At 38.4% G+C, this 16754-nt stretch overlaps 1 protein-coding gene across 9 annotated transcripts in view; it reads left to right on the forward strand.

The window, feature by feature from the left end:
* The window catches only part of bean1 (brain expressed, associated with NEDD4, 1), a 92999-nt gene that overhangs the window by 9439 nt on the left and 66806 nt on the right, over nucleotides 1–16754 (forward strand). For 5 of the 9 annotated variants that reach the window (XM_060073705.1, XM_060073703.1, XM_060073700.1 and 2 more), the window contains exons 2-3: nucleotides 1063–1158; nucleotides 1537–1594. The gene's annotated coding sequence lies outside the window, so the exon portion shown is untranslated. The remainder of the gene's footprint in view (nucleotides 1–1062; nucleotides 1159–1536; nucleotides 1595–16754) is intronic. The other 4 variants (XM_060073708.1, XM_060073706.1, XM_060073707.1 and 1 more) reach the window with 1 other exon arrangement.

The raw sequence follows: 16754 nt of genomic DNA on the forward strand, positions 1-16754 counted from the left end.
TTTAAGTCTCACAGTACTCCTTGTGCGAGACTTCACCTGAGCCAGACTTCTCCTTGAGCCAGACTTCTCCTTGACCCAGACTTCTCCTTAAACCCGGACTTCTCCTCCAGTCTTTAATGTTCTTATGTCTTACAAAGGAGCTGTACAATTTGAATTTAGGTTAAAGAAAGATACTGTGTCGATCAAACCATTGTAACGTCTCTCCTGGTTCACAAAAACATCTGTTATCAATATCATTTGTCTTTGCCGTGTATCTATCCTGCCCAAGAGCGTTTACTCAGCATTGAGTCCTTTATAAAATCACATTGAATAGCCAAACAAAAAGAGAGAAAGAGAGAGAAAAAGAGAGAGAGAGGAGGAGAGTGGGAGAGAGGGAGGATAACTGTGGTCCGGGTGGCTGTGCAGGGTAACCTTTGTGTTAAACAGAGAGGCCATTGTTGATGTTGACGTTGATTAAACTGACGGTTTCTAAGTGGTTTAAAAGACGACCCGGCTGAGCAGAAGGACTGTCCTGTCATGGGAATAATGTGAACCCTTCTGCGCATAAGAAGCGTTTCTCGTGTGTCTCGGTCTCTCTTCTGTAGCTTTCCTCTCCTACCAACTCTCTGAGCACCAGTAGGGCGATAGACCTCCTCCTATCAGCTGCTAATAGTTTACTAGACCAGCCCCATGGTGTTCTGCTGATCACCAGCGAGTGGATGAGGTCTCCTCAGTCTGTGTTCATGTTGTATTGCAAGGTTAACATTTGTCTTTTCTTGCTGAGCCTCAACACAAAGAATGACAATTTTCTCCATCTCTTCTCACTTCAAAATTACAACAAGACACTGTGGTGGTATTGTCTAAATCCATCTCTTCTGGTGAACTTTTTGTATGGTTGTGTCATCTTTGATTCTTTCTCTGTAACTCTGCTAACACGGCTCTGTGTGTGTGTGTGTGTGTGTGTGTGTGTGTGTGTGTGTGTGTGTGTGTGTGTGTGTGTGTGTGTGTGTGTGTGTGTGTGTGTGTGTGTGTGTGTGTGTGTGTGTGTGTGTGTGTGCGTGTGTGTGTGTGTGTGTTGATCAGCTCTTCATGGAGGGGTCCTGGCCTGGCCTGTGGAGATGAGCCAATAGGCAACTATATACGGACCAGGGTTTATGCTGATGAAACTCATCTGCTCCAGTAAGGAATTCCCTTTTTTTACACCCCTTGATTATACTCTTTATATTACACCTCTCTGTTTCATTCATATTTATTCATTATCATTTCTTACTTACTTAGTTTTCCTCTCTGTCGTTGTTTTTCTTTCCGTCTATCTTTCTTTCTTTTTTTTGCATGTTTTCTAAGGCATCTTCCGAACTCATTCCTAAATTCTTCCTTCATAAGTTTCACCTGGTGAATGGGGACACTGCCTTCATCCAGACCATTTAGCATTTTTGTGCTTGTGTGTGAGGAATTGACTGACATTATTTTGCCGTCTTTTTCTACCTGCCCACCTCTAACCCCCTGGTCCTAGTTTATTAATTTATTGTCTTGAAATGAATATGTCTCATTCCTCAGAGAGGAAAAGGCTTGAAGATGATGCTTGTCTGACATGGAAAAATAGGAGATACAAAATGTGAGTTTCTATTTTTCATGAAATGTTGAATGAAAACATTGTTAAGCTTTCTTTTTTGTGTAGTCTGAATAAAAACCAAAGGACCAGCACTGTGATAATTATTAGCACCAGCATTCACAGTAGATGACACAGGAAAGACCAAATGGCCCCTTGTGCCTCCTCCCTCTGGAGACTGTCCTGTGATTGTGGTGGGATTGCTGATGAAGCAACCAGAGTACGATGCATATATATTAAGAGCAGCATCGCAGCTCAATAAATGATGAACTGGTCTCTTATGCAACAATGCTTGACCACACTAGATACATACTATATATTCATTGCATGAATCAGTCAAACTTTTATATTCATTTGTGGAAGTTTTGTAATGCATAAACAATCCTCAAACCACTATCCTGTACAAATCCTGTCTCTCTTTAATTCATTTTTCCCTGAAACAAATCTTTCTCTTACTTCACCTCTCCCACATTCTCTGCATCATTTCCCTTCCAGTGAAATCTTCCCTTTTGACTCCCTATGGTTGGTCTGTCTGATCTATTATTCACATGCTCTCTCTCTCTCTCTCTCTCTCTCTCTCTCTCTCTCTCTCTCTCTCTCTCTCTCTCTCTCTCTCTCTCTCTCTCTCTACCTGATATCCCATCCTCTACCCAGGGGAGGGGCTTCACCTAATGGTCCTACATTCTCATGCACCTCAAATCCCTTGTTTCAACGCGGTAAAGGGAAAAGAAAGGAAAACAAAATGGCTGATGTGCAGCTGCCTCCTGATATAGAAACCATATTTTGTGCATGTGTGCCTGAGTGCATTTGTATGGAAGGCCGGAAGGGTCAGAACTACGCCTCATTGGAGACGTGTATTCATACAATTCAACGTCAAATACCGATTTTAAGCTTTCATAATGCTCCATTTTACAGGTTTAAAACCCTGTCTTCAAGCTGGTCTTCCTGAACTCTCAACAGTGTAAAATAAGGTTTTGGACAGCCTTCTAAAGTGCTATTCAACATGTTCATTAGCGTGTACTGATAACAGTCAAATGAGCTCCTCCGCTCCATTCAGCAAGTGTGTACACACCTTCATCACCCAAACAACCTTAACCACAGTCAGACCACATCAGTCCGTTAATAGTCTTTCTTAATGTGTTACTGGGGGCCTACGTCTATTCTTCTTGATGCTCAGAGGCTGTTTATTCAAAAGGCAATATTAATTTACCTTTTTGCTCTTTCGTGATAGAGCTGATTTTAATGTCATCAATATAACGTTTTATAAGTATTAAGTCTTCATAAGAGACGAATGAGCGTCCTCCAGGTTAGAGTCTAGAGACCAATGAGCGTCCTCCAGGTTAGAGTCTGGAGACCAATGGGCCTCCTCCATGAGCCTCCTCCCTTTGTTCCACCCCTCATTATATTGGTTTAATCTGTGTGTATTTCACCGTAGACTAATACCAAAATGTACATTTTCAATACAAAGCATTTGGATTTCACCTAGAGATCACACATTTGAATGTATAGGGAGTCATGTAGTAGCCCAGTAGAACAAGTCCACGTTCATGTGAATTTAATTTAACAATAATAATATTGATTTTATAAGATTAATGCATTTTGCCTTTGGGTTAAACAGCCACACTGCCACACATCCAGAAGAATAGATGTAGGCCTATATACCAGACATAAAACTCACATTGAACACAGAGCAGTAGGCTGAAATATTGATCAATATGCTGCTTTCTAAGAAATAAACTGAGACAAAATTTGGGGATCCAAGGGACAATAATGGTAAGTCTACTGGTTATTACTGAATTGAACATGAATTAAACACCCGATGTAGCTTCCACATCGTGTACTGTAGTCAATGCATAGCGCGAAAGTGTGAAAGGCCGTTATTGGACTGGTGTGATGTGACTTTGGAGATCGTTGATTGGGTGAAAAAGTAAATGTTCTCAGATTATGAAACACGGGTGTGCGAATGTGTTTTGCACCAACTGCGCTGCAATGATTGTAGCACAAGGATTTGTGCACCTGTAACACAGATTTGCGTACTCGTAGACCCTATTTTGTGTTTACAATGGTAGAAAAAATATTTAGGACTTCAAATGTACTGTTACACATTTGTGACTTTAGAGTACACACGCAAAATAAATATATACGACTTAAAATTTACTGTGACTTTAGTGTACGCATTCAAATTCTGCAGTTACAGGCGCTAAAGACTTTTGCCACAATAATACCTTCATAAAAAAGGTTCATAATTGGCTTGATTCTCACTGGCTGTGATAATTAAGAGGAGGAGCTCCTGCAAGCAAAAGCTGAAATTGAATGCGCTATCGAACGCGTGTGTATATGTGTTTGTTTACGGCTGCGGTATGCACGCGGGCCCACGTGTGTGTGTGTGCGTGTGTGTGTGTGTGTGTGTGTGTGTGTGTGTGTGTGTGTGTGTGTGTGTGTGTGTGTGTGTGTGTGTGTGTGTGTGTGTGTGTGTGTGTGTGTGTGTGTGTGTGTGTGTGTGTGTAAAAGATAGAGGTTGGAGGCAATCTACATATTAGAGCACGGCGGGTGCTCAGATCTAAAATTGAATCTTCTTGTGTTCCACCTCACTGCGCATATCATCGATCCATCCATCAGCATGGCAACGGCCGCCATCTCTCGCCATCTCTTCCCATGAACCCATCAATCATCTTACCCCATGCTATTTCCATTCTATTGAAATAAGAGCCTTTCATTTAAGACTCTTAAATTAAATTCATTTAATGGCATTTTACCCTCCATCGTATCTCCTAACTGAATTTGTCCATCCACTCACAAAGCATCCCTCAGATAGCCCGCAATCTATCCTTCATCACCTCTAGATAGCCCTCATTTTATCCTTCATCACTTCTAGATAGCCCTCAGTTTATCCTTCATCACCTCTAGATAGCCCTCATTTTATCCTCCATCACCTCTAGATAGCCCTCAGTTTTTCCTCCATCACTTCTAGATAGCCCTCAACCTATCCTTCATCACCTCAAGATAGCCCTCAGTTTATCCTCATCACCTCAAGATAGCCCTCAGTTTTTCCTTCATCACCTCTAGATAGCCCTCAGTCTATCCTCATCACCTCTAGATAGCCCTCAGTCTATCCTTCATCACCTCTAGATAGCCCTCAGTCTATCCTCATCACCTCTAGATAGCCCTCAGTCTATCCTCCATCATCTCTAGACAGCCCTCAGTCTATCCTCATCACCTCTAGATAGCCCTCAGTCTATCCTCCTCACCTCTAGACAGCCCTCAGTCTATCCTCCATCACCTCTAGATAGCCCTCAGTCTATCCTCATCACCTCTAGACAGCCCTCAGTCTATCCTCCATCACCTCTAGATAGCCCTCAGTCTATCCTCCATCACCTCTAGATAGCCCTCAGTCTATCCTCCATCACCTCTAGATAGCCCTCAGTCTATCCTCATCACCTCTAGATAGCCCTCAGTCTATCCTCCTCACCTCTAGATAGCCCTCAGTCTATCCTCCATCACCTCTAGATAGCCCTCAGTCTATCCTCATCACCTCTAGATAGCCCTCAGTCTATCCTCCTCACCTCTAGATAGCCCTCAGTCTATCCTTCATCACTTCTAGATAGCCCTCAGTCTATCCTCCATCATCTCTAGATAGCCCTCAGTCTATCCTCATCACCTCTAGATAGCCCTCAGTCTATCCTCATCACCTCTAGATAGCCCTCAGTCTATCCTCCTCACCTCTAGATAGCCCTCAGTCTATCCTTCATCACTTCTAGATAGCCCTCAGTCTATCCTCCATCATCTCTAGATAGCCCTCAGTCAATCCTCATCACCTCTAGACAGCCCTCAGTCTATCCCCATCACCTCTAGATGGCCCTCAGTCTATCCTCCATCACCTCTAGACGGCCCTCAGTCTATCCTCATCACCTCTAGACAGCCCTCAGTCTTTCCTCATCACCTCTAGATAGCCCTCAGTCTATCCTCATCACCTCTAGACAGCCCTCAGTCTATCCTCATCACCTCTAGACAGCCCTCAGTCTATCCTCCATCACCTCTAGACAGCCCTCAGTCTATCCTCATCACCTCTAGATAGCCCTCAGTCTATCCTTTATCACCTCTAGATAGCCCTCAGTCTATCCTCATCACCTCTAGATAGCCCTCAGTCTATCCTCCTCACCTCTAGACAGCCCTCAGTCTATCCTCATCACCTCTAGACAGCCCTCAGTCTATCCTCATCACCTCTAGATAGCCCTCTGTCTATCCTCCATCACCTCTAGATAGCCCTCAGTCTATCCTCATCATCTCTAGACAGCCCTCAGTTTATCCTCCATCACCTCTAGACAGCCCTCAGTCTATCCTCATCACCTCTAGACAGCCCTCAGTCTATCCTCATCACCTCTAGACAGCCCTCAGTCTATCCTCATCACCTCTAGATAGCCCTCAGTCTATCCTCCATCACCTCTAGATAGCCCTCAGTCTATCCTCATCACCTCTAGACAGCCCTCAGTCTATCCTCATGCCATCCATCTGTCATATCCATGATCTATCAGTCTGTCTACAGTATCTATCTATTGTATATATACTGTATATTTCTATCTACTCTATATATATATACATATATATCTATATCTATATAGATATAGATATAGATATTTAGTATTATGCTACACGTGAATCTCCTAGGATGGCACAATTTGATTGGTTTGCTATGTCGGGATATTGGGCAATATCCAATGATTGAGATCTCAAACTCTGGATATTGTTTTCATCGCAGAATGTCCGTCTGGTCACACTAATAAAAACAAATAAATCGCTAATTAAAACAGATGAATCCCGGCAAAAAGTGTTATCTTTTTTCTTTTTGGATTGTTTATGTGTAGCATATGCTAATTCTTCACCTTTGGCGAAGAATTGTTAAATATATACTGTATCGATCAATCTTTATACTGTATATATCGATTTACTGTATACCCAGGTGAAAAAGTAGTATACTTTAGTGTATTATAAGTATAATTCAATTATACAAAAGTTAGTATAAGTATACTTTTACTTTTTGTGCTTAATTTAAAGTATAGTTAACATGTACTTTTAAAAAGTGTACTTCGCAACAGATTCAAATTCAAATTCAAAAAAACATTATTTGTCCCCAGGGGGCAATTGAGGGCACATAGCAGCAGCATTACAAACGATAGGGCCATGTCCAAACAAAAACAAACAAAAACAAACAAACAAAAACAAACACGGCTTCACCAGTCCATGTGGGGAGGGCACAAGCCCGGGTGGGGGGTTTAGGAGGAGTTGAGGAGGTGAACAGCCTTGGGAACAAAGGTTGCTTTTCTCCTCTGTGTCCTACAGCCGAGGCAGCGTAGTCGGCGCCCTGAGGGGAGCCACTCAAAGGCGGGGTGTAGAGTGTGTGAGGGGTCCTGCATAATTCTTTTGGCTAACCGGAGTGTTTGCTGGTCGTGGAAGGAGGAGAGAGTTCTTATTGAAAGTCCAATTATTTTAGAGCAAACTCTGGCCGTACTCTCCAGGCGGTTTCTGTTTTGGAGGGTGATGGTGAGGGTGAGGGTGATAGATGTCATTAAATTCAACTTTAACGTACTTAAAAATAAGTATACTAATTCTGCAATACTTAAAGTGGTATTGCTTTGTACTTTTAAAAAGTATACTTTATTTTAAGTTTATTTAAATTGTACCTAAGTGTACTTAGAAAAAGTATACTAAGTTGCACATACTTAAAGCGGTATTTTAGTGTACTTCTGAAAAGTACACTTTGTTTCAAGTCCTTTGTAATACACTATTAAAATGCTTTCTTAAAGTGTACTTAAATTTCCCTTTATTAGTAGTGTATTTAAGTATACTTCCTTACAGTTCACTTTAATGCAAGTTAATTTTAAGCTGTATTTCAGTGTACTTAGAAAAAGTATACTAAATTGCAAAAACTTATAGTTGTCATTCAGTGTGATTCTGAAAAGTACACTTAGTAATACACTATTAAAATGCTTCATTTTTAGTATACTTTAATTTCACTTCATTAGAAGTTTATTTAAGTATATTTCCATAAATTCCACTTGTAAGTTGATGGAATGGGTTATTTCATACATCATCAAAACCAAAGTGTTGAATTAATCAAAAGATTACAGATAAATAATACTGAAATGGCTACTTTTACTAGCTCCAACGACTAACTATTAAAGAAAATCCAAGGCTAGAACCAAAATTTGAAAATAGCAAGTTTATAACGGCCATCCAATCAGTGTGCGGCTGCAAATCGACGTCCAATGAGAATGTAGTATTTAGGGCGCCAATTGGTGGTTTACTCAAATACACTTGGCGGGGACGGTTAGTGTTCTATTTGAAATTGAGCAGTGAGCACCTAATATCTCCGGGTCTAACAATGACAATGTTTGGTTTGTTTTATTTCCAAGACGGCTCCGTTAGAGCAGAAAATACATCCGTCATACGTGATGCATACAGAAATAAAAAAAATAACGGTTAACTGCAGGGAAGACCTCGAGTCGGAGCAGGGCTGGATAGAGGTAATTTGGCCTACACAACGGCGACAACAAGAGGCGAAGCCTATTGCAGCCAAATTGCTTTTCGTTGGAGGTAAGTCAGTTCCAAAACGGTAGTGAAATGATTCCGAAATACTCTTTGTAACGTCAGCTAACTTTGGCTATAGTCTGTTGGAATGTTACGGTAATGATGATAGCCTAATAGAAAGAGTTGCTTTTATCGAAGTATAATGCTTGAATTTAGTAATCGAAGTAAAGTTACTGGATCAACTGGCGTAGTGGGGGCCTGTGGCGTAGCGGGGGCTACGTTTGCACCTGAGAGCGTCTTTATGTCGTATTTGTATTGTAAAATGTAGGAATGTTACGGTAATGATGATAGCCTAATAGAAAGAGTTGTTTTATAGCGGGGGCACGTGGCGTACCGGGGGCTGCGTTTTTTTACGTTTTGCACGCTCCGATTGGGCACACGCTCCGAACGGGCACGCCCCCAATGGGCACAAGCACTAGTCTGTGTCAATGTAATATATTGTTTATCTTAAGTCTTAAATCACATGCGTTCCTTCCTGTTTTCACAGACAGGTGAGGGAGAAATTCCCCAACACCATGGTTAGTGAGATCCGGGCCCTGCTGCGGAGGAAATGCAATAATGAGGGCTACACCAAGGTTGCTCCTCAGTAGCTTTATTATATATGTTATATATGTCAGACGTTTTAAAGTTAGGTGTTGTTGAATGTATGTTTGTATTAATATTGAAATTAAAGTTATGGTTTGTACAATTTAAGTGTTTTTTGTCATGGAACAAAATAGCACCCATGGAGTGTACTAAAATGGTACCAGAAAGAAGTGCATGTGTAGTATAATAGTGATGTATTGTAAGTATATTTCTGTAGTATTTATAAAGTACTTAGCAGTATAACAGTATTGTACATAAAATACCGTTAATATACGCTTCCACTTTACATTATAGTATAATAACTATACTTTAAGTACATGCCTTTGATGCTTAAATTGTGATACAAATGTACTATAAATCAATATTAAATACTTGTATTAACATAATGGCACACTTAAAAAGTACTAAATATAGTCAGAAAGTGTATTTGAATTTAATTTGAAATATTATAGAGGTATGATAATAGTTTGTTCAAAATACACTTATTCTGTAGTATAAGTAGTGATAAAATACACTTCATATACACTTCCACTCTACATTATAGTATTATAACATTATACTTAAAGTACATGCCTTTGATGCTTAAATTGTGACACAAATTTACTATAAATACATAATAAATGCATTTTTATTTACATAATTGCACGCTTTAAAAGTACTAAATATAGTCAGAAAGTGTACTTGAATTTAATTAGAAATATGACAGAGGAATGATAATAGTGTGTTAAAAATATTCTATTATGTAGTATAAGCAGTGATAAAATTAGTATATAATAATAATTTGATTAATAACATTGTACTCAAAGTGCATGCCTTAATGCCTTTGATGCTGCAATTGTGATAGAAATGTACTATAAATACATTTAATTAACATAATGGCAGACTTAAAAGTACTAAATATAGTCAGAAAGTGTATTTGAATTTAATTTGAAATATGACAGAGGTATGATAATAATGTGTTAAAATAGACTTATATACTACTATCAATTAAACCATAATGCCTTTTTAAGTATATTTCAAACACTGGTAATATAATGCTATTGTACTGCAAGTGTGTTTCAAATGCTAGAAATCATACTTTTCACTAGTGTACTTCAGTACACTTAAAGGTTGTCAAAGGGGGTCAGATGATCCAAATTTGAATAAAAATGTTACGATGAAGAGAAACTGTTTGAAAATGTTGTTTAAGATGTTGTTAAAGATGTATTTAAACGTACTTTATTATGCACATTTTCCCTGTCATGGCGTGCATGTTAAAAATAAACTTTTTTTCTACCTCAAGTATGTTCTAAATATGTTTTATGTTTACTTAAAAGTAATTTGAAATTCAAATTAATTATAGAAAAAATATACTTTCTGTGTACTGTTGAAGTATACTTTAAATGTGTACTTTAAATGTGCTAACAATATACTTAGTATACTAATGATATATCATGAGTGCTACTTTAGACATACTAAAGTACAACTTAGCGTACTTATCTGTACTATTTTGAGACAACATTAAGATGAACTATAGTATGCTTTAGTACAACTTTTTAATTTTTATTTGTCTTTTGTAAATATATTTAAAATACAATGGCAATACATTATGATTAAATTAGAAATATACTTCCAGTATATTCTAAATGTATTAATAGTAATCTTAAAAGTGGATTTAAGTATACTTTACATCGAACTACAGAACATTATAAATAAGTACAGTATTAGTAGAGAAAAGTGTACTTAAGTATATTTAAGTTAATCTTAATGGTGTCTCAAAATAGTACAGTCAAGTACACTAAGATGTATTTTAGTATATCTTAAGTAGCAATAATGATATATCATTAGTATACTAAGTACGTTTTTAGTACTCGAAAATAACACACTTTGAGTACAATAATTTTGTGCTTATGAAGTACACTAAGTGTGCTTAAATTTAGTATGTTAAAGTATACTTTTTTTTCGCCTGGGTATATAACTACATATTAATGCATAACTATATATATGTAGTTAGTTGTATATATTGTTATATATTATATAGTTATGTATATAACTATATACATCTATATACGGTATATCTACTGTATTGATCTATCTACATACTGTATCGATCTATCTACTTCTATCTATACACTGTATCTATATAGTGTATCAATCCATATAGCCTATATACTGTATCTCTCTATCTATATACAATCTATCTATCCTATACTGCATCTATCTACCTACATACTTTATTTCAATTTCCACTGTATATTTGTATATGTACTGTTTCTGTTTATTTATCAATCTATCTATAAACTGTAACTATGTATAAACTGTATCCATCTATCTTCCAATATTCTGTATTTATCTATTTATCGCTCTCTCTGTATGTATATCAATATATATATAAATATATATATATATATACAAACTGTAACTACTATAGATATAGTTTATCTATCTGCACTGTATCTATCTATCTCTCTATAGATCGATTGATAGTGTATACATAGATATTAAGTGTATCTATCCATCTAGTTTATCTATCTATTTTTATATCTATATATACTATATATATATATATATATATATGTATATGTGATGTATATACTGTATCTATCTATCTATATCTATATTTCTATATCTATCTATATATATACATATATATCTATATATATATATCTATATCGATATATATATATATATTAGTGGTGGGCATAGATTATTTTTTTTAATCTAGATTAATTCCGAAATTAATCTAGATTAAAAATCTGTTTGTTTACCTTGACAGAGGTCAATTATACTGGGCAATGGTGATTTATCAAATATAAATCACCGCCGGAAGTTGTGAAGTGCCCATGCAAGTGAACGGAGCATAAACAAAAATAATTGACATCTTAACGTTGGGAAGGCCCATGCAAGTGAATGGAGCAGTCTACAGCATTGGGAAGAGTCGTGTAATAATCCATAATAATGTAAGGTTTAGAAGTTAAATATTTGAAAGTTGTAGAATAAATTAATATAATTTATATTGGAGTTAATTTGCTAGAAATGTACTTACAATTTTTAGTCAGTTAATCATTTACATATTTATGTTACACAATTATTACATATTTACATGTTTACATATTTAACACAGTCAGGATATTCTGTTGAATCTGCCTCTCTGATTCCCTCACGTTTACCTCAGTCTAAATTCTAGCTTCTGATTGGTTAGTTCAGTCACGTGATGAACAAGGAACAAGGAAGTGTTTGAAAATAGTTTAACGGCGATATTTTTTTCAGCCGTTAACGCCGATAACGGCCCATCACAACTAGGCCTATATATATATATATATATATATATATATATATATATATATATATATATATATATATATATATATATATGTAAGGGATAATGCCCGACGAGGTGTCCATTATCAGGAATTATTACACGGGTCTTTTCAACGTTCCTTTCACTTGCATGGGCACTTCACATCTTCCGGCGGTCAATTATTTTTGGTTATTCTACTTCATTTAAGAATGCTTGATTCTGATTGGCTGGGAGGGGTGCATTAATCTGGCATATATCCCGCTGACTTGTCGGTTCTACTTGCTGCTGAATGAGCACAGTAGATCAATACGCCACTTGTATCGTTTTCTATCACATAGGCCTACAGAGTGCATGTTTGATCGATCGTCATTAAAGCTGACTTGATACGAATGTAGCAACTACGTTATTAAACTAGTGATCAGGGTCCAGTTGCACCAGCAGAACGTAAGGTCCCACTTAGGCTACGTTGAACGTAAATCACCCAAACGTTCGACTTTACACTCTACAAAAAAAATAGCAGTTGCACCAAGCAGATAGTTTCAACGTAACACTAAGTTATAACTTATCTTTTACACCTCCCCTCTAGCTGGTGTAAGTTCCATACTAACGATAAAGAACCGTTAAAAGAAAAAAACGTAAAAAGATTTCAACACTAACGCAGGGTAAAGATGGCTATTCGTTTTGAGCAATGGGAAGAGGAGTTTCAATGCGATTTGCGCCGGGAACGGATTGTCCGTGACCGTATCGATCCATTTCTTTATTATGATGATGTTGAATTATATGCGTGATTTCGGTTTTGCCGGGCGGAATATTATATTTATTTATTTATTATAAAATCCGCCATCAAATAGCTTAACCTCACGCCAATACCGTCCAAGCAAATTTTAGAGAATAAATGACTGAAACTGTTTTGTTTGCCCTCTCATTTGGGTGCTAACGCGTCTTCACTCGGGTAAGGTGGAAACTTGCCGGTATTTCCTGTTTACATTGTTATCTGTCAATGATTGGCTTGAAATTATCTAAACGTCATTAAAAGCGACACTGGTACACTTTATGCACTACTAGTAACATTACAACTTAAGTTATGGTGGTGCAACCAAAATTTAGAACACCTTTAGTTTGACACTAGCTACGTCGAGCGTAGGGTTAAGGCAGACTTTACACCCGAACTTATGATCGGCTTTACGTTCTGCTGGTGCAACCGACTGCAGATCCAGCCTTGTGTGGTTGCTATAGAAACGAGTTACCTACAGCTGAGCTAACGTTATTCACCGTAGTTCTAAAGGGAACTACTTTTCGAGGGAGATGAACTTAAACAGTATACATTTAATAAGCATGCAATACGAATAAGAAAAAGGCTAATTATTAAAGTATTTGAATTGTTTTATTATGTTGGCCGGCGCGAAGTAGAATAAACAGAATAATCACCTCAAGGCAGGGCAATATACAGTTTGATATGCCCGGCTCGTGGAAGGTTACCGCGAGCCGGTAAGCCGTCCACGAGCCGGGCATATCAAACTGTTTATTGCCGGCCTCTCTGTGATTATCCCTTACATCAGGGGTTTTCAAAGTATGAGAGAGTGAGCCCCCCCTCAGAGAAAAAGTTTCAGCTGAGCCCCCCCCCCCCCCCCCCCCAATGTTCTAAATACCTGTGTTTTGAAAGCTATCTTAATTATTTTACACATTTGAAACATCTCTGATCATAATTTTAAAACATTTGAAACATATTTTTTAAACATTTGAAATATAATTATTAGACATATTTCTGAAACATTACAACATCTTTGTGCGTTTTTAAACACATTTCTTAACACAATTTAACAACTGTATCTAAGCATGTTTTAGCTTAACCTTTTTTAAATACATTTGAACATCTTAATCTGTGTAAACTGCCAGTTTACACAGATTCATTCAGGGTCCCCGACTCTGAATTTTTTGAGTCGAATCAGATCTGCCTTTTCAGTCCAGAGATTTGACTATTCGGCGGGGTTTGTTTACCGGCGTTGCTATGGTGACCTAAATTATTATAAGCAACTGAAAACGATGCCGGTTTGAAACTAAAACTGTGGTTCTGAAAAAAGTATAAATGCTATCAAAATTCCGTTTAGATAGTATTGAAGATACAAGTCTGCCTATTTGTTTAATGGTTTGAACGATGGTAAACGATTGACAAATGAATGAGTTACGATGTCTAGAAGTAGGTGTATCAGAATGGACGTCTTCAACGAAAACAGCTGAAAACGAAGCGGAATGAAACTAAAACTGTGATTCTGAAGAAATGTTAAATGATATCGAAATTCTGTTTAGATATTATTGAAGATACATGTGTGTAGATTTGTTAAATGGTTTGCACGAAGATAAACGGTTGAAAATTGATTTAGTTATGTTACTGCTACCGTTGAAGTACGAGTGATGATTTGAATCATCGACTTTCAGGTTTTTTTCGGGTTTATTTTTTTCTCACGTCGCGCCCCCCCTGAAGAACTCTGGCGCCCCCCAGGGGGGGCGCGCCCCACAGTTTGAAAACCACTGCCTTACATAATTCATTGGCAACGGATGAATAATGACCGCTGTCAAGGTAAACAAAAGGACTTTTTGCCTTTGGTAACACTCCGCACGTAGTCCGGTAACTTGTCAATGTAATAAGCGGGATATGTATCAACCCAAGCGCGGTTGCTAAGCGACGACGTCAACGTCTTGGGCGGACTATTTCTCTGCTGATCAACACTATGAATGCTGGTAACAAATGCATTGTAAATAAATTGTTTCGTTTTGGCAAGTAGCCGTGTAATAAGCGGGATAATGTATAGAACTTTGCCGGTCATTATCGTAAAATAAGCCCCGACAGGGCGAACAGGACACCTCCGCTGCGCGTCGGTGTCCTGTTCGCCCTGTCGGGGCTTATTTTCTCGATAATGACCGGCGTTCTATACATTATCCCTTACTTAATGGAAGACGTGGAGGCGTGAACCGTCCGACGCGAAGCGGAGGACGGTTGCCTCCGTGAGGTCACGACGGTGACCAAATTAAGACCGTTCATTTATATTTTCATGCGTTTTACAATCCAAATATAAAGTTTTCCACAAAACATAACTTTGTTTCCCTGGTTACGCCTGAGGGTCTGACTAATACCCGGAACCACCATTACACGCCGGTTGAAACGTTGTTCACTCCTCCAGTAATCAGGACGGACCATAGCTACGACTTTCATGAGGCTTGCAACCATAATTCATGCCATTTTCATGATGACTGGATGTAGGCATATCGTGCTTTTTCATGTTGTTGTCATGGCTGTCAAACAAGGCTTTGACTGCGGTCCCGTTGCTATGGTTACTAATTTTAGAGACGATACGCCAGCTAGCGCATTAATTGAGAACGGTAAACAGACAATTTGACGGAACTACTTGTCCAGGTGTCCGTATATCAGGAATTAATGCACACCCTGCAGCCAATCAGAATCGAGTGCTCTGTGTGCCATCAGGGAGTGAGTTTGAGGTTTACAAAGCAATCCCATATTTTAATGATATTAATGTCTAGTAGTCAATGTCAATTTCAAATTTTAACCAAATCAAATCAAATGTATTGTCATTTTGTTGATTGAACAACAAAACGAAAAGGCGTTTCTCAGGGATCAAGATCAAGTGCACATACATTTCAAACAAACGTCCCAATGATGAAGAAATAAATAAATAATAAATAAAGTCCAGTGAGAAGATCTAGGACGCTGGTGCATTGAGCATCCTGACAGCTTGAGGCAGGAAGCTGTTCCGCAGCCTGGTGGTGGAGCATTTTAAGCTGCGATAGCGCTTCTTGGAGGGTAGGAGCTGAAAGAAGCTGTTCAGAGGGTGAGAGGGGTCTCTCACCATTTTCTGGGCCCTATTCCTGCAGCGGTTTAAGAATATGTCCTGGACAGAGGGAAGTAAGGCTCCAATGACCTTTCCCGCTGATCTCACCACTCTTTGCAGGATGATTTATGATAATTATAAAGATCAGTAAGGATCATTGTGATCAAATATCAAAATAAATCATGCAATTCTCTCTCGCTCTCTCTCTCTCTGTAAGTAACAATAAGTATCCAAGCGTGCTTAGGTCTTTCTTTGAAATACAAACTGCTGGGGCATTGTGTTTGTGTTGCACATTTATGCTCATGCTTGCGTGTGTGTGCGGATCAGAACATCAATACTTTTTAGAGAGGAGGAAGGCGGATATGAGGGAAGTTTGAGGGAGGAGTCAACAGTGAGTGGAGCGAGAATGAAAGAATTGGAGGAGGGTGCTGTGAGACGGCAGGAGATATAGAGAGAGAGTAAATGTCTTCAATACCAATCACACCTTTGACTTCAACACAGCTCAGAAATTCCAACCAGATCATCCCTTCTGGGCCATTATTCGGTTCATTGAGAAACACAGCACATGCTTAATGTCAACGTTTAGGTAAGCACACACAGACACACAGAAGCACAGAGATGTGATGTTGTAGGTTATCATATTGAAATGAGACGAGCGGACAACTGTTTGTATGAACTCAGGTTTATCTCCGGGATATCCGATGCACGTCTGACTCGTTCCAGTACTACGTCATGACCAACCAATATACGGCAGTGTCGCAAACACTACATCACTCTCTTCTTTTTTCAACGCCTAACATCACAACATTTCTGAATAGGCATACATGAACTTATGCATTGTAAACAGATGAGGCCAGATACCATTTACTTG

Source organism: Gadus macrocephalus, chromosome 15, assembly GCF_031168955.1.
Source record: "Gadus macrocephalus chromosome 15, ASM3116895v1".
NCBI lineage: Eukaryota > Metazoa > Chordata > Actinopteri > Gadiformes > Gadidae > Gadus > Gadus macrocephalus.